The following is a 19,234-nucleotide window of genomic DNA, read 5'->3' as shown; positions in this document are numbered from 1 at the left end:
AGTGTGAAGAGATTCATGTTGTTAGGAAGAGTAATTGAAGAAAATCTGAAGTCAAAGCAACAATTCTAAAAGAGATACAGGAATATAGTGACTGGGGGTTCAACATGCATAAGTTGTTGAAGGTGACTGTGATTGAGCAAGTGGTCAAAAAGGCATTTGGCATCCAGGGTTCAGAGACATTGCACACTAAAAACAAGGGCATTATCATGACCATTTATAAAATACTGGTTTGACTTCAATTGGAGTATTGTGTCCAATGATGAGAATTGAACTTCAGAAATAATGTAAAAACATTTAGAAACATTGGAGAAATGATTGATGAGAGTGGTTCCAAGATTGAGAGACTTGAGGTGTGCGGGTAGAGTAGAACAGCTTGGGTTCTTCTCCTTAGGGATAAATAGTACTGTGGGTGCTGAGAATTTGAAACAAACACAAAGAATAATGCTGAAGAAACTCTAGATCTAGCAGCATCTGTGGAGAAAACAAACAAAGTTAACATTGCAAGCTTGATGTGACTCTTCTTCTGAAGAAGTCAGAACTTGGAAGAATAGAGTTCAGTTATAGAGTCTAGAGCCATACAGCATGGAAACAGACCCTTTGTTTCAACCAGTCCATGCTGACCATAATCCCAAACTAAAGTAGTTCCACCGGCCTGCGCTTGGCCCTTATCCTTCCAAACATTTCTTATTCATGTGCTTATCTAAACATCTTTTAAATGTTGCAACTGTACCCGTATCCGCCACTTCCTCTGGAAGTTCATTCCACACACAAACCACTCACTGCGTAAAAACGTTTCCCCTCATGTCTTTTTAAAAATTTTTTCCTTTCACCTTAAAAATATGCCCCTTAGTCTTGAAATCCCCCATCCCAGGGAAAAAAAGACACCTGCCATTCATTTTATGTATTCCCCTCATGATTTTATAAACTTCCATTAGGTCACCCATTAACTCATATGCTCTAATGAAAAACCATCCCAGCTTATCCAGCCTCCGGTTATAAATCAAACCCTCCATTCCTGGCAACATCCCGGTGAATCTTTTCTGAACCTTCTCTAGCTTCATAATATCCTTCATATAACAGGGCGACCAGAACTGGACACAGTTTTCAGGAAGAGGCTTCACCAACATCCTGTACAACCTCAACATGGCATCCCAACTCCTATGCTCAATGATCTGAGCAATGAAGGCAAGTGTGCCAAACACCACCTTAACCACCCTGTCTACCTGTGATGCAAACTTCAAAGAATTATGTACCTGAACCCTGAAGAAAAGTTATACTGAACCAAGAATATTAACTCTGTTTCTCTCCACAGATGCTGACGGACCTTCTGAATTTCTCCAGCATGCTCTGTGTCTGTTCAGGGTTCAGAGGAAGTGATGCAGACCTTGTGAGTTCTAGATAGATTAGAGAGAGAGAGAAACTGATCCCGTTAATGGAAAGCTAGCAACAAGGAGGCACTGTTAATAAAATGATTGATAAAAGATCCCAGGACAATATGAGGAATAGTTCTGTCACACAATGAGTAATTATTATCCAGCATATACTACCTGGATGTTTGGTGGAGCTAAATCTAATTCTAGCTTTCCAAACAATATTCGATAATTGGAAATGCTGAAAATGAGAAGGACCTTGGGCAAAGCTGTGGAATGAGCAGAGGGCTGGCATGGACATGATGAGCTGAGTGGCCTTCTTCTGTGTTGTAACCATGCTAGGGTTTCATAAAAAGTTCCAGGCAGTGTGATGGAGCAATGAAGTGGACCCTGCAGCAGCATTTGAAGATCTCTGTCTGGGGAATTGTGCCTTTCTGTCTGTAGAACAGCTTGGAGTTCCAGGTCACTGCAGCACTACACTGCTCCAAACAGCTTACGAAATTATCCTAACCCCCCACCCGAGTAAGCATCCGCTATAAAATAAGTGAGGAAACTGAGAGGACTGAGGAAACTAGGTGCAATTCTCACAAGGAATATTTCAAAATAACTGAACAGAATGAACTGACTTATAGCTTATGCACATAAACAAAAGAGGGGTCTTCTAGTGCATGACACATGCGGTTTCTCTTCACAGTATACACATTCCCATTGATGGCAGCCTTTTATACTGTCCTGCAGGCAGACTGCCAACTTATGCTTGAAGTAGTACTTCAAGTCTATATTATGGAACATGCAACAATCTCCTATTATGGAGCTCCCTACGGAATATAACAATTATGTTGACTCCGGCTTCAAGAAAATTCTTAAGCATGTTGTGAAAGGGTAGACAATAGGATTCATTAATTTACAGGTTTCTCGATGGCTGAACAAATAGGAACCCACAATTTATTTGACTGTGGCCTTCTGAGTTTATTTTTCCCACATCAATTTATTTGAGCATAAATTTCAGTTTCTCATTTTCTGACATTTGTGTCTGCATGATTTCAATATATGGTGTATGTTTAGCATAACCATGAACAGAGAGTGATTGAGGAGCATGGCTTTTCAAACATTGTAATGGTACAGGCATTCCTGTGTTTAAATCATTTTTGTCAAGAGAGGGAAATAGATTTCAGGAGGAATCAGACTGGATCATTGATATAGGTTAGCGTATGTCAGGGTTTTAATTATTTGGATTAGGCTGTATAACTCTACAGTAATTTATTAACATATATAAACCTGAAAGTTACATCTACTCCCTCTGCAAAGCTCCGCTCTGAAAACAAATTGAAGTGAGTTTGTTAAAAAAATCTCTCACAAAGTTGAGGGGTAAATTTCAAATTCACACTTTCCAAATGGGGCAATAAGTCAGAAGCAATATTGGCAACATCAATAGCTCATTCCAACAACAATATACATTTATATAGCACTCGTAATGTTGTAAAATGTTCCAAGATGTTCAAAAACAAAAACTTGACATCAATAAGATCATAAGGAATAGGTACAGCGGCAGCTCACTTGGCTTTTTGATCTGCTCCAGTTTTTAATATGATGCATTTGACATAAGGTGCATTTGATCTGACTGCGGCCATATTTGCCTTCTTGCCTGCCATCACCCTTGATTATCTTGCAGACCAAAAACTGTCTAGCTCAACCTTGGGTACGTCCAATGCCTCAGCTTCTACTGCTCCATGGGGAAGAGAAGTCCAAAGATCAGCAATGATATAAGAGAAGAAATTCCTCCTCATCATTGTCTTAAATGGGGGGCTTTGTTTTTAAATTGTGTGCCCTTGTTCTGAATTGCCCACAAGCAGAAACATTCAGTCAACATCCACCCTGACAAGCCCCCATAGAATCTTAGTGTAACTAAGGTAATCTCTTATTCATTGGAACTCCAAAAGCATTGGCCCAAGATGCTGAACTCTTCTTCATTTGACACTCCCAAAAGTTATTGGTAATGAAATCCAATTACATTAAAATTTAATTCAAAACCCACACTTTGGTCAAACTCATCAAATCAATAAGTCATATTGTGTTTCCTTTCTCTGAAGATCATAAGAAAATAATAAGCTCAGGACCAGAGCACAATGTACTTGCTCTGACATTCAAACAAAACCTTGCAAGCCTTCTCCATCAACTCCATTTTCCTGCCCTAACCTCATACCCTCAATTGCCTTAGTGCCCAGAAATCTAACAGTTTACTCTCTTGTAAAGGACAGCACAAAAGATAATGCAAGGTCTGGTTGTTATTTTGTGTATGAATTGCAGGACATTCACCTCAGGAATTGATGGCTGGTAAAGCATACGAGCTGACCTTAACTTCTGCTCAGATGTCATGAACAATGAATGTGTCTGTAATAATCTTCTAAGATCTATGTGCAGCCGCCATCAATAATGCAGATGAAGGGCAACCACCCACACAAGTGCTGTAAATACTCCTGTGTGAAGCTTTTTGAGTCAGGTTCCAGCTTAAAAAGCACAGCATTGACAACTGTAGCTCTGCTTGCAAATTTGCACTTAAGTATTAACTATATATCATGAGCCGAGCATTGGACAAGGTGCCCTTGAAAGGTCTGTGGTTGACATTCAGTGTAATTGCCACTACAACTAATCTCCAGTCCTCTGAAATTGACAGCAGCTGGAAGTCAGCACACTTACTATAAGCTCTGATACCATGTCCCTTTGTGCTCTGTCATTACGTGCAGGGAGACCTAGCTGGATCCCATCTGTTCAGTGATGCAGGCAATTAAAATACTGATTCTCTGTTAAATGTGGCCTTTTATTCTGACATGTTTGTTTCCAGGCAGATTTTAATTACTGGAGTTGGTATGCAGAATGATGTATGGTATTTTGTGTCTGTCCAATTGATGTAGTAGAAAGACATAAAATATGCTGGTGATAGAATATATGAAGAACGTAATTAATTACGAAATAAATCCTTAAAGCACAGAATCAGTTGATGAACAAAATATTTACAATATTATTTTATTCCTGTCACTTTAAGAGAGCTGAAAAGAGAAAAAAGAATGAATTCAATGCAAATCCGTAGAAATCTGGATGAGTGGGACCACTCAGCACAGCCATTTTGGCGCAAGCGATTTGGCGCAGCCTGTTTGGCGCAGACCCATTTAGGCGCAGAACTGTTTTGGCGCAGATATACGTTTTCCAATAGTTTATAGTTAATCAGTAGTTTGTAGCTATTATTAAAATAAAATATAACCCATTAAAATACCATCAACAATTTTGTTGTCAAAATGTGGAAAGGAAAAGTGCTCATACGACGGCTATATATACATATTTCATAGATATGCTGCTGATAAGATAACAAAATTTTGAAGATGTGAGAGGAAGGACATTTGCAAAACTCAAATTACAAACACTCGTAAGACGATTTAGTGAGAGAAATGATGTTGAGTATTTATGAGGGATTGCCCATAATTTTGAATAAATGTCATATTTTAGATTTTTAGTATTTACCTTATTTCTTTTTTTTTCTTTTACTAATGAGGATAAACATTACTTTTATTTTTACTGCTTTCATTAATGCTTTTAACGAAGCCTGAAAATGAGCTGCGCCAAAATAGTTCTGCAGTTAAATGGGTCAGTGGCAAAATGGGCTGCGCCAAACAGGCCACGCTGAATCGCTCGCGCCAAAATGGCTGCGCCAAATGGTCCTACACCCAAATCTGGATGTACCACCCGGTAGATTCCAATTAGATCTGAAAGAGTCCCAATGTTTGTAGGTTGTAAGATTAATGAAAACAAAATTTACAATTCAGCTTGCATATGCTTTGTAATTAATAAATTGCACACTCTACTGCCAAGATAAATGATGCAAAGTGCTACTGTACAGCAAGAATAAATATTAGTGGAGGCTTTGCCTACATGTCCTCTGGAAATTAAACAGATGAGCTTTAGAAATGCTGGAAAATCACAAGTTTTCTTGGGTTTCCAAACTTCTTCTGTCTGGAAAATTCCTGTCATAATGTCTGTACCTCCGCCCTCCAGCACTGCATTTCATCTCATCCCATGTCAATAAGTATGTTAGGATATTATTTCTTATATTGTGTCCTTTAGTTGCCCCATAGAATGCCCAATATCAAACTGTGAACCAGATTAACAAATTTTCATTTCTGAACTGATTTTCCTGTAAATCTTTTAAGCGCTTTCACATACAAATATTGATTCTTGTCCATCTCACATCTCCTGAAGTACTGGCCTGCAATTTGCTTTAGAAATGGGATTTAAGTATCACTTTGTTTCTCCCAAACTGGTGCTGACATCCACTGATCTAATTTGAATCTAACAAATCCTGCTGACTTAACCCTAAGCATTGCAATCACATTTCTGCATCAAACTTGAAACAAAACAGAGATTATAATTTCTCCCCTGGCTGCTCTCGCACACCCTTTTCAGACTTGCATTCATTCTTCTTTGTAAAGGAAATTTCCATGTGTCTGTGTAGGTTTACTGGGAAGTTGTGGCAAAGAACTCTGCTCTAGCTGTACTGTGCCTCCAAAATTTATCCTGGCTGTTATACATCACATAAACAAGTTTGCTTCATGACTTCTTATCCAGTCAGCATGACCAACTGTCCTATGTGAAGGCATTGTTCATTACTATACTTGTTTTGTAACCCTTAAGGAACACATTTTGTCCCATATTTCTAGAATGGCATGTGGGAGACTGATAACAAAAACAGAAATTGCTAGAAAAGCTTAGCAGGTCTGGACAGCATCTAATGGAGAGAAATCAGAGTTTCCAGTCGAGTGACCCTTCCTGAGACTGAGCCCGGCAGCCTCAGCTGACCGATTTGAGCAGGGCTGCAAGCCTGTGATCAGTTTAGGATAGAAATGGTGATTCTGCAACTTCATAAAGCTGGAAAGCTTTATTGCTTTAATTTTCCACCCCATTCTACTCCTTTCTTATAGTCACCAGCAACAACGCTCATTGCTGTTAAATTGGTAACAAGAATGTAGCCCTCATTTTCTTCCATTATGCAGTTATAAGTTGATTGTTGTTTGTAGGACCTTGCTTTGCAACTTGGCTGTCCTGTTTTTCCAATACTGGAATATTGATTGCACTTCAATGGTGTGTGATGGCTTCTTGAGGTTAAAAGTGACACTATACAAATGTAAGTATTTCTATTCTTTCCTTCCTTTACATATAAAGCAGCCAGAGGCAGGAACACCTGTTGCGATATGTATGCATAGTATGTGGTTGAAGTTTATATTTCCATCTGAACTCAGAGACCCAATAAAAGTTCAGGTAGATGGCAGGTGACACTGGGTGTCAATTCTACATGCTATTCTGACACCATCAGAAAAATCTAAGCCATTTAGAGAATGCGGCAAGGCTAATCCGTCTGCCAAGACTGATGAAACAAAGCTATTTAACATGCCTTACTTAAATCAGCCATGTCAGTAAGACTAGAGAATAAAAACAGTCGCTGGTATTTGCATTGCCTGAATCAGCACTGTGTAAGTGGAACATTGCACAAAATCCTGTGAGAATATTAGCTGCATTTCTAAGTTGCAGAACTGCTTGACAAATATCAGTGAGGACTTATTCCTTTGTTCTCTTAAAGTAATAAGTTGTGGAATTTCTCAGTTCTCCATTAAAAAAAACTAGCATGGCGCTTTTTCTGTTGTAGAAATCGCCAAAGCTAGTTGTAAAACTTCAAGTCTAGTCACAATGGTTGGGTTTAATGTGGGCAGCTGGGACCTCACCCACCAGTAGGATCCCTGTATTGATTTTCTCTACGAGGACCAATGTGTATCATTCCAATGAGATGTCTGCCTTGTCACCTTTGGGTTTGTTGAAAGTTATGGTTCCCCCTTAAACCTGTGTGGATTAGCCATAGGAAATGCAGGGTTACAGGGATAGGGTGAAGGGGGTAGGTCTTGGTGGGATGCTCTTCAAAGGTCAGTAGGGAGTTGATGGGCTGATTGGCCTCTTCTGCACTATAGAGATTCTATGATTCAGAAGACAGTAAGAGTTGCAAATGCACTGTCCATACTTTTCCATCTGACAGGACAGTTTCATGATTAGTGAAGCTTTCTCATCTGTCACAGGCAATGAGTTTCCTTTCTTTGCCTAATTAACTAAAGTACACATCTAAATGGCTGCATTTTAGCAAAATCAATCAACTATCAGGAAACTGCTACAAATCTGGGACTGCCTGTATCAGGGGCCTATGATCGTGAACACCCTAAAATCAACAGTATTGTCAGGAGTTGGATTCACAGAAGTTGAGACATACAAGCTAATCAGAGGGTTAGATAGGGTGGACAGGGAGAGCCTTTTTCCAAGTATGGGGACGGCAAACACGAGGGGACACAACGTTAAAGTGGGGGGAGATAGGTATAAGACAGATGTCAGAGGTAGTTTCTTTACTCAGAGAGTAGTAAGGGTATGGAATACTTTGCCTGCAATGGTAGTAGATTCGCCAAGTTTAAGTGCATTTAAGTCATCATTGGACAGGCATATGGACGTACATGGAATAGTGTAGGTGGGATGGGCTTCAGATTAGTATGACAGGGCGGTGCAACATCGAGGGCCGAAGGGCCTGTACTGTGCTGTAACGTTCTATGTTCTATGTTCTAAGTTGAGGCTTTATCTTAAGAAACTGGGAAGCAGCAGTATTAGATTGCAACTAAATGTGTGTTGAGTAACTCACACTTAAATCAATGACTTTGCCATGGTGCTGGACAGTGGTTGCTGGAAAGTTTAACTGTTGGAGTTCTAGAGTAAGAAAACTGAGATGGAGATTATGAGCCTATTTTAGATAGACTTTCTCAGGATGTTCAGAAGGGTAAGGTGAAGAGGAAAGAAAGTCTGGAATAAATTGGCCCATAGTGCCCATGTGTGTGCCATGCAGCTAAACAGAAAATACAAGGAGTCTAGGGAATGAGTTACAAGGTTACAAAAGAAAATTGACAGCCTATACACTCACTTAAAATGGGAGATTGAATCATGTAATGAGTCATGCCACAAAAACAGAGAGAAAATTTGAAATTAGACACTGAATTATGACCAGTGAATGTGAGATTCAGAATGGGAATGACATGATTCAAGGGTTGAAGAAGAGACACCGGACCCAAAACTCTGCTGTCTCTCCACTGATGCTGCCAGACTGGCCGAGTTTTCCAGCAATTTCTGTTTTTGTTTCGGCTTCTGCAGTTCTTTTGTTTCTTTTCATTTGGAATTTAAGGCGTGCTCTGAGAGAATTATTTGACAAACAAGCATTGCTTCCCCAGAGGCAGACCTTATCCCTTTAATTGCCAAACTTATAAACTTCTCGACAGCTCCGAGTTACAAAAATGCAGTCATGACTTATTTTCTTGTTAATAGGACCAGAGGCTTTAATACAAACTGGGAAACAAGCATCCTTCTGCTGTGCCTCTCCTGAATGGCCAAACAAGGCCTGTCTGCGTAGTCACAAGAGCTTTAGGGAAAACTGAGCAAGATAGAAGTTAGGATGGAACTCCCACTGCGATTAAAGAAGAGTTCAGAAGCATACATTGACCCCGTCACTAGCCAAGACTAGGGCCTTCAGGGAAGAACTGGGAATCACAATGCGTGTGAGTTATGATATCCTTCTCCTTGTGCTGAAATAGGAAATGTTTAGAAGTGAACACTCAGAGTTAGAGAGTGAGGATTTCAAACAGATCCTCCCAGCTGCCTGTTCACTAGATGCAGAATAGCTTCCTCCCTTGGAGGTTCCATCACATATTGTTCGAGGCAACTGTTGTTGATACATTCTATGAACTCCTCCTAAAGGCTGCCTTGGTCGACTTGGTTTGACCAATCAACTCGTAGATTAAAATCGCTCAGGATAATTGCTGTACCAATTTTACATACTTTGGTTATTTCTTTGATTATTGGCCGCCCCACCATGATATTATTTGGTGGCCGATAGACTACGCCTGTCATTGACTTTTTTCCCCTTACTATTTCTAATTTCCATCCACATTGATTCAATTTTCTCTCCATTGAACCTATATCTCACAGTCGGCCTCTTACTGAAAAGACTCCAGCCATCAGTCAATAGGACAGTGGGTATGCAAGACTGTAAAACAGTGCTCTGAAAGTTGATCCATTGTGCTAACACAGCCTGGGGACAGGTTTGTAATAAGCTTTGCAGGAGTTCAGGAAATACTAATGTAGATGTAATGTCAGATGTCTGGACCTCAAAAGAACCCTGTGCAAAGAAGGAGCCTCCACATTGACTGTTTCCATTGCAATAGCTTTAGGATGTGGAAGAACCTGACAAGAAGAAAATGTCTGCTTCCTACCCCCCTCCCTCCTATGCACACAAGTCATGAACAATCACACAGAATTTACAACCTAACACTAACCATTATCCGAGATCCCTGCCCAAACTTTGCAAAATGCTCACACGAGTCTTGACAGTGTTCAAGACAAGGGTCGCTTGCCATCAAGTTGAATACAGTTGGAATCACCAATAACAAAGAAAAAGCCTGGCAGAAATTGGCAAACAAGGAGAAAGACGTGACAGTTATCTCAGAAAAGAGGCCAGGAGGTCTTGAACATCCTGGAACAGTGCAAACAATTCCAGCTGATATGGGTCGGGGGCATTATTGAAAGTGCTCAGCCCTTTGCTCTACCTTTCCAATCTAATGAGGCAAAGCTGGAGTACAATGCCGACTGGTTAGAGTTGGCTAAAGACTGAAAATATATAGAGACAGAGAAAACGGGAGCAGGAATATGTCACCTGCCTCTTCAAGCCTGCTCCACCATTCGGTAAGATCATGGCTGATCATCTAAACCTGTTCCTGCTTTTCTCCCATACCCTTTGATCACTTTAGTGCTATATCCAACTCATTCTTGAAAACACACAATATTTTAGTATTGACTGCTTTCTATGGTAGCGGATTCAAGAGGCTCACCACTCACTGGGAAAAGATATGTCCCCTCATGTCAATCCTAAATGGTTTAATGCACATCCTTAGACTGTGACTCCTGGTTCCACACTTACTTGTCATTAACATCCTTCCCGCATTTATCCTGTTCTAGTCCTGTTAGAGTTTTAGATGTTTCTATGACATTACTCCCTGCCCCATCTCGTTCTTCTGAACACCAGCAAATACAATCCCAACCAATTCAACCTCTCCTCATACGTTAATCCGACCATTCCATGAATCAAAGGTGGGAAAGATACCTAGCAGTAAAAACAGAAATAGCTGGAGAAACTCAGCAGGTCAGGCAATATCTGTGGAGAGAAAGCAGAGTTAACATTTCGGGTCCAGTGACCCTTCTTCAGGATCCCCCCCAGAGACCCTCCAGCACTGTTCCAGCACAAATCTACAAATATTCATATTCCCTCATGTGGTTAGAGGGGTCTCCAGTGAAAGTTGAAGTGTATTGGATAGCAGTAACAGGACAGGTCAGAGTCAGCATGGATTTATAAAGGGGAAATCATGCTTGACTAATCTTCTGAAATTTTTTGAGGATGTAACTCTGAAGATGGACAAGGGAGATCCAGTGGATGTAGCATACCTGGACTTTCAGAAAGCCTCTGATAAAGTCCCACATAGGAGGTTAGTGAGCAAAATTAGGGCACATAGTATTGGGGCAAAATACTGACTTGGATTGAAAATTGGTTGGCTGACAGGAAACAAAGAGTAGTGATAAACAGCTCCCTTTCGGAATAGCAGGCGGTGACCAGTGGTGTGCCGCAGGGATCAGTGCTGGGACCGCAGCTTTTTACAATGTACATTAATGATATAGATGAAGGTATTAAAAGTATTATTAGCAATTTGCTGATGACACAAAACTGGGTGGCAGGGTGAAATGTGAGGAGGATGTTAGGAGAATACAGGGCTTGTATACCCTTGGGTTTAGAAGGCTGAGAGGGGATCTGATTGAGACGTATAAGATTATTAAAGGATTGGACACTCTGGAGGCAAGAAGCATGTTTCCGCTGATGGGTGAGTCCTGAACCAGAGGACACAGTTTAAAAATAAGGGGTAGGCCACTTAGAACAGAGTTGAGGAGAAACTTCTTCACTCAGAGAGTGGTGGGTGTATGGAATGCTCTGCCCCAGAAGGCTGTGGGGGCCAAGTCTCTGGATACTTTCAAGAAAGAGTTGGATAGAGCTCTTAAGAATAGTGGAATCAAGGGTTATGTGGATAAGGCAGGAACAGGATACTGATTGAGGATGATCAGCCATGATCATAATGAATGGTGGTGCTGACTCGAAGGGCAGAATGGCCGACTCCTGCACCTGTTGTCTATTGTCTACTCTTAGAGAGCATACCTTATCTTCAGATCAAACCTTTGGTAAAAGAGAATGCTGTACGCTAATTCAAAACTTCAGAATTGATTTGTGGAAGAAATCAAATGTTTAGACAAAGGTTCACAAAAGGTGTCAACTTTACTTTTCAATATTAATTTTTTTTAAATCTGTGCTGTAGAAAACATGTTCTCAAAGCATACAAATAAGTGAAAACCTGGCAGACATCCAAATTGATTCCTTTTTTTAGTTTCCAGGAGAAACAAAAAATGTAAATCAGAGATACAAATGAAAAGGACCTAAAAACAGACTGTGACATGACATCACCTGGTGAATTAAACCCTGCGCCTTCTCAGAGCAGTAGAGAGTTCACTCCATCTATTGAGAGTTTTTAAATCTCTCTGTACATCTTCTGTCTGGCTAGACATATGATTTTTGACAGGACTACATTTTGGGTTTCAGAATTAACAGATATATTTGGGCATTGTGAACCTATGTGGCTTCCTCCAAAGCCTAACTGAATTTTATTGGGGTGATTTTAAAAGAGGATTCAAGGGCACAGCGAGAGTCTTTCCAAGACAACGTCTTTGAGAAAGGGAGAACCCTGAAATGACTTCAATCACTTAAGTCTCCAATATAAATGCACTGTTCAAAACCACCAAGCCTGGACAGAATTGATTCTGAAAGTTCAATTGATAAAATACTTTGATACGTTGTTATTTCAAGCAGGCATCAGGAAACTTAACTGAGATTCAAGCAGAGAAATATATTTGTTTGTTTAATTTTAATTCGAAACAACAGCCAATGGAGACAGAGTAGATGCTTTTAATTTGCATTAAACAGTGGGAAAAATTGCTTGGGATGACATCCCACGACACTGCTAGGCTGTACACAAAAGAAAGCCTCAAGCCTGTTACTGCCATATCAGAATTTGGGGAAACAAAAGAAAGAAATGTCATGCATAATTGAGCCAATTAATTTTAAGAAAACTGTATGCATTTTTTCTAACAAAGAATAAACAGAATTTGGTCATATTTATATTCACTCATTAATGCTTTATTTCTGTTTTAAAGATATGATAAAGACATGCTTTCTATTTAAACAGGACAGTAAGATTTCTTTAGAGCTTGTGAATCGGATAGAATGATAATTATTGAGAAGAAACTAACAGTAACAGGGTAAAAGTGACACACTGGGAATGGGTAACTCACCTTAGTGCAATTAAATAGAAAATCTCAAGTGAAAGGAAAAAGTTGATTAAATTAATGAATTGACAGGAAATTAATGAATTGATAGTTTTCTTTTGGAGTTATTTGTGTCCTTACCTATCAAGTTTTTTTTTTAAGTGAACTGAATTGAATGACATGGCCACCACATATGGAGGAATCACATGATCCTCCTCCCATCCCACACCTTTAATCTTTCAAGACGTCATCTGAAAGTCAAGAATGTGTGGCATGATCTTGGAATACTAATGCAATCACACAGAAGTGTTTGCTACATCTGAAGTAACTGACATGACGGAATGCATGGTGAAAATGCACTGAAGGATGCTTTTCAAGTGTATACACCTACTTAAAAAAATGATTATTGCCATCTGAAGAACAAGGGAGCACAATTTAAATGATAAATACAGATACATAATCGATAGAGAAACTGACTTTAAGTCAACAAAACAATATCAGTGAGGGGGGTAAGAATAAAATATAAAAGAGGTAAGATCATACAGTCATAGAGATATACAGCATAGAGACAGACTCTTCTGTCCAACTCATCCATGTCGACCAGATATCCGAAATAGATCTCGTCCATTTGCCAGAATTTGGACCATATCCCTCCAAAGCTTTCCTAGTCATATATCCATCCAGATTCCTTTTAAATGTTGTAATTCTACCAGCCTCCAGAACTGGCTTAAAGGTCGAAGACAGAGGGTGGTGGTGGAGGGTTGTTTTTTAGACTGAAGGCCTGTGACCAGTGGAGTGCTACAAGGATCGGTGCTGGGTCCTTTACTTTTTGTCATTTACATAAATGATTTGGGTACGAGCATAAGAAGGTACAGTTAGTAAATTTGCAGATGACACCAAAATTGGAGGTGTAGTGGACAGCGAAGAGGGTTACCTCAGATTACAACAGGATCTTGATCAGATGAGCCAATGGGCTGAGAAGTGGCAGATGGTGTTTAATTCCGATAAATGTGAGGTGCTGCATTTTGGGAAAGCAAATCTTAGCAGGACTTATACACTTAATGGTAAGGTCCTAGAGAGTATTGCTAAACAAAGAGACCTTGGAGTGCAGGTTCATAGCTCCTTGAAAGTGGAGTCGCAGGTAGATAGGAAGTGAAGAAGGCGTTTGGTATGCTTTCCTTTATTGGTCAGAGTATTGAGTACAGGAATTGGGAGGTTATGTTGCGGCTGTGCAGGACATTGGTTAGGCCACTGTTGGAATATTGTGTGCAATCCTGGTCTCCTTCCTATCGGAAAGATGTTGTGTAACTTGAAAGGGTTCAGAAAAGATTTACAAGGATGTTGCCAGAGTTGGAGGATTTGAGCTATAGGGAGAGGTTGAACAGGCTGGGGCTGTTTTCCCTGGAGCGTCGGAGGCTGAGGGGTGACCTTACAGAGGTTTACAAAATTATGAGAGGCATGGACAGGGTAAATAGACAAAGTCTTTTCCCTGGGGTCAGGGAGTCCAGAACTAGAGGGCATAGGTTTAGGATGGGAGGGGAAAGATATAAAAGAGACTTAAGGGGCAACCTTTTCATGCAGAGGGTGGTACATGTATGGAATGAGCTGCCAGATGATGTGGTGGAGGCTGGTACAATTGCAACATTTAAGAGGCATTTGGATGAATATATGAATAGGAAGGGTTTGGAGGGATATGGGCCAGGTGCTGGCAGTTGGGACTAGATTGGGTTGGGATATCTAGTCGGCATGGACAGGTTGGACTGTAAGGTCTGTTTCCATGCTGTATATCTCTATGACTCTATGACTTCCTCTGGCAGATCATTCCATACACACACTACACTCTGCATGAAAAAAGTTGCCCTTTAGAACCCTTCTAAATCGTGCCTCTCTCACCTTAAACTGATGCCCTCTAGTTGTGGGCTCCCCCGCCCTGGGGGAAATGACTTGTCTATTTATCCTATCCATGCCCCTCATGATTTTATAAACCTCTATAAGCTCACCCCTCAGCCTCCGCCTCCGATGCTCCAAGGAAAACAGCTCCAGACTATACAGCCTCCCCTGATCGTTTAAACCCTCCAACCCTGGCAACATTCTTGTAAATCTTTTCTGAACCCTTCCAAGTTTCACAATATCCTTCCTATAGCAGGGAGACCTGAATTGCATGCAGTATTCCAAAACCAACGTCCTGTACAGCCGTAACATGACCTCCTAACTCCTATAGGAGGAAGTGGGTACTGCAGATGCTGCAATTTAGAGTCAAGATTTGTGTAGTACTGCAAAAGCACAGACAGTCATGCAGCATCCGAAGAGCAGGAAAATTGACATTTCAGGAATGAGCAGGATTTTCCTGCTCCTCGGATGCTGATTGGCCATCTGTGCTTTTCCAGCATGACTCTAATCTTGAATCCCAACTCCGATAGTCAATGCATTGACCAATAAAGGCAAACATACCAAACGCCTTCTTCACTTACCTATCTACCTGAGACTTCATGTTGGACTCCAAGGTTTCTTTATTCAGCAACACTCCCCAGAATCTTACCATTAAGTGTATAAGCCTTGTCTTGATTTGCCTTTACAAAATGCAGCATCTCACATTTATGTAAATTAAACTCCATCTGCTACTCCTGGCTCATTGGTCCATCTGATCAAGATCCTGTTGTAATCTGAGGTAACCTTCTTCGCTGTCCACTACACCGTGGCTGCCTCACAGCGCCAGAGACCCGGGTTCAATTCCCGCCTCAGGTGATTGACTGTGTGGAGTTTGCACGTTCTCCCCGTGTCTGCGTAGGTTTCCTCCAGGTGCTCCGGTTTCCTCCCACAGTCCAAAGATGTGCAGGTCAGGTGAATTGGCCATGCTAAATTACCTGTAGTGTTAGGTAAGGGGTAAATGTAGGGGTATGGGTGGGTTACGCTTCGGCGGGTCTGTGTGGACTTGTTGGGCCAAAGGGCCTGTTTCCACACTGTAATGTAATCTAAACCTCCAATTTTGGTGTCATTTGTAAACTTACTCATCATACCTCCAATGTTCATTTCCAAATCATTTATATAAATGATGAAAAGCATTGAACCCAGCAGTGATTTGTGTTGCACACCACTGGTTACAGGCCACAGTCTGAAAAGCAATGCTCCTCCACCAGCACCCTCTGTCTTGTACCTTCAAGGCAGGTCTGTACAAAACTAGCTAGTTCTCCTCTATTCCATGTGACCGAATCTTGCTAATATGTCTACCATGAGGAACCTTATTGAACATCTTACTTAAGTCCATATAGATTACATCCTCTCATCAATCCTCTTCATTATTTCTTCATGAAACTTAATCAAGTTTGTGAGACATGATTTCCCATGCACAAAGCCATGTTGACTATCCCTAATCAGTTCTTGCCTTTTCAAATACATGTACATCTTATCCCCCAGGATTCCCTCCAACAACTTGCCCACCACTGACGCCAGGTTCACCAGTCTGTGATTCCCTGGTGTTCTCTTACCACGTTTCCTGTACAGTGGCAACACATTTGCCAACCTCCAGTCTTCTGCCACCTCACTTGTGGCTGTCAATGTTACAAATATTTCAGCTCGAGGCCCACCAGGATCAGGTCCTGGTGATGTATCCACCTTTATGGGCGGCACAGTGGCTCAGTGGTTAGCACTGCTGCCTCACAGCACCAGGGTCCCAGGTTTGATTCCAGACTTGGGTGACTATCTGTGTGGAGTTTGAACATTCTCCCTGTGTGGGTTTCCTCCGGGTGCTCCAGTTTCCTCCCACAGTCCAAAGATGTGCAGGTCAGGTGAATTGGCCATGCTAAATTACCCATAGTGTTAGGTGCATTAGTCAGAGGGAAATGGGTCAGGGTGGGTTACTCTTTGGAGGGTCGGTGTGGACTGGTTGGGACGAAAAGCCTGTTTCTATGCTGTAGGGAATCTTTATGCGTTTTAAGCCATCCAGTACCTCCTCCTCTGTAATATGGATATTTTCAAGATGTTGCTGTTTATTTCCACATGTTCTGTATCTTCTGAATCCTTGCCTGGTGTTCTCTTACCACGTTTCCTATACAGTGGCAACACATTAACCAACCTCCAGTCTTCTGCCACCTCTTTTAATGTCTCCTCTATCTCCTGCGGTTCCACACATAGGCGACCTTGCTGATCTTTATTCTCTCCCTAGTTACCCTTTTGTCCTTAACAGAATTGCAGAATCTCTTTGGATTCTCCTTAACCCTATTTGCAAAGCTATCTTATGTCCCCTTTTTGCCCTCCTGATTTCCCTCTTAAGTGTACCCCTTTTGCCTTTATACTCTTCCAAGGATTCACTTGATTCCTTCTGTCTATACCTGTCATATGCTTCCTTCTTTTTCTTGACCAAAACCTTAATTTCTCCAGTCATCCAGAACTCCCTGCACCTACCAGCCTTGCTGATCAGCCTAACAGGAATATACTGTCTCTAATCTTTGAAGGCTTCCCATTTTCCAGCCATCCCTTTACCTATGACATTCAACCCAATCAATTCTTGCCTAATGCCGTCAAAATTGGCCTTCCTCCAATATAGTCTTTTACTTTTAGATCCAATCTATCCTTTTCCATCACTATTTTAAAACTAATAGAATTATGGTCACTGGCCCCAAAGTACTCCCCCACTGACACCTCAGTCACCTGCCCTGCTTTATTTCCCAAGAGTAGATGCATCTGCATATTAAATCAGAAAATTTTCATGTACATACTTAACAAATTCCACTCCATCTAAATCCTTAACACTATGGCTGTCCCAGTCTATGCTTGGAAAGTTAAAACTCCCTACCATAACCACCCCTATTATTCTGAAGATGACTGAAATCACCTCACAAATTTGTTTCTCAATTTCCTGCTGACTATTCGGAGGTCTATAATACAATCCTAAAAAAAGTGATCATCCTTTTCTTATTTCTCAGTTCCACCCAAATACCTTTCTTGGATGAATTCCCAGGAATATCTTCCATAAGTACAGATGTAATGTTATCCCTGATTAAAAATGCCACACGCCCTCCTCTCTTGCCTCATTTTCTAACCTTCCTGTAGCATCTACACCCTCAAACATGAAGCTGCCAGTCCTGTCCATCCCTGAGCCATGTTGTTGTAATTGCTATGATATCCCAGTCCCATGTTCCTAAGAATGTCCTGAGTTCATCTGCCTTTCCTATTAGACCTCTGGCATTGAAATAAATGCAGTTTAATTTATCAGTTCTATCTTGTTCTCTGCCTTGTTCCTACCTGCTCTGACTGTTTGACTTGTTCCTTTTCCCAACTCTACCAATCTCAGAATGATCTTATTTTTCAATATCTCCCTGGGTCCCATTATCACATCCCACCCCCTTACTAGTTTAAATCCCCCGAGCAGCTCTAGCAAATTGCCCTGCCAGTACATTAGTCCCCTTCCAATTCAGGCACAATCTATCTTTCTTATACAGGTCACTTCTACCCCAGAAGAGAGTCAAATGATCCAAAAATGTGACTCCTTCTCCCCTGCACCAGCTCCTCAGCTATGCATTAATATGCTTTATCCTCCTATTCCTACCCTCACAAGTTGGAAGCACCAGGAGTAATCCAGATATTACTCCCCTTTAGGATCTCCTTTTTAAATTTGTACTGAACTTCCAATATTCTATGCTTAGAATCTTATCCTCAAATATTGACCAAATATTGAACTACAGAAGCAATCATCCCAACACCCACAAACAAAGCTGCATCAGACCATTATTTCAATGAGCCAACACACACTGCAGCACAGAGGAACAATGCAGAGCAAAGGAAAATCACCTATACCGTGTATTCAAAAAGAATGGGAACCCAATGAACACAGTCCGCCGATTTCTCAGCAACAAACACAAACAAGCAGTCAAAACACATCCTGAAACCCTAGCCACTCTCTCCTACATCAAAGACATCCTACGTCGGAAATGACTGCCAGACTAGTCAGACCCCTGGGCATCATGGTAGCCCACAAACCCACCAACACATTAAAACAGCAGCTAATGAACTTGAAAGACCCTATATAGACAATGAGCAAAACTAATGTAATTTACAAAATACCGTGCAAGGACCGTGCAAACACTACTTTGGACAAACAGGCAGAAAACTAGCCACCAGGATACATGAACACCAACTAGCCACAAAAAGACATGACCCTCTCTCACTAGTATCCTCACATATGGATGAGGAAGGACACCATTTCAACTGGGACAATACATCCATCCTCAGACAAGCCAAACAGTGACACACACAAGAATTCCTAGAAGCATGGCATTTCAACTGGAACTCTATCAACAAACCCATCGAGTTAGACCCCATCTACCACCCCCTGAGAAAAGGAACATGAAGTGACTTCACTATAGGAAATGACATCACCAACCCAA

At 41.1% G+C, this 19,234-nt stretch overlaps 1 protein-coding gene across 8 annotated transcripts in view; it reads right to left on the bottom strand.

The window, feature by feature from the left end:
- Nucleotides 1-19,234, bottom strand: part of chrm3b (cholinergic receptor, muscarinic 3b) — a 746,602-nt gene that overhangs the window by 21,834 nt on the left and 705,534 nt on the right. For 2 of the 8 annotated variants that reach the window (XM_087991239.1, XM_043695579.2), the window contains one exon: nt 1,254-1,394. The exons of the other annotated variants lie outside the window; for them this stretch is intronic. The gene's annotated coding sequence lies outside the window, so the exon portion shown is untranslated. The remainder of the gene's footprint in view (nt 1-1,253; nt 1,395-19,234) is intronic. 8 annotated transcript variants of the gene reach the window in all.

This window comes from Chiloscyllium plagiosum, unplaced genomic scaffold (genome assembly GCF_037043375.1).
Source record: "Chiloscyllium plagiosum isolate Xiang-an unplaced genomic scaffold, Cpla_swu_hap1 HiC_scaffold_10, whole genome shotgun sequence".
Classification (NCBI taxonomy): Eukaryota; Metazoa; Chordata; class Chondrichthyes; order Orectolobiformes; family Hemiscylliidae; genus Chiloscyllium; species Chiloscyllium plagiosum.
The sequence above is the reverse complement of the archived record's forward strand: the minus strand, read 5'-3'. Positions and strand labels throughout refer to the sequence as shown.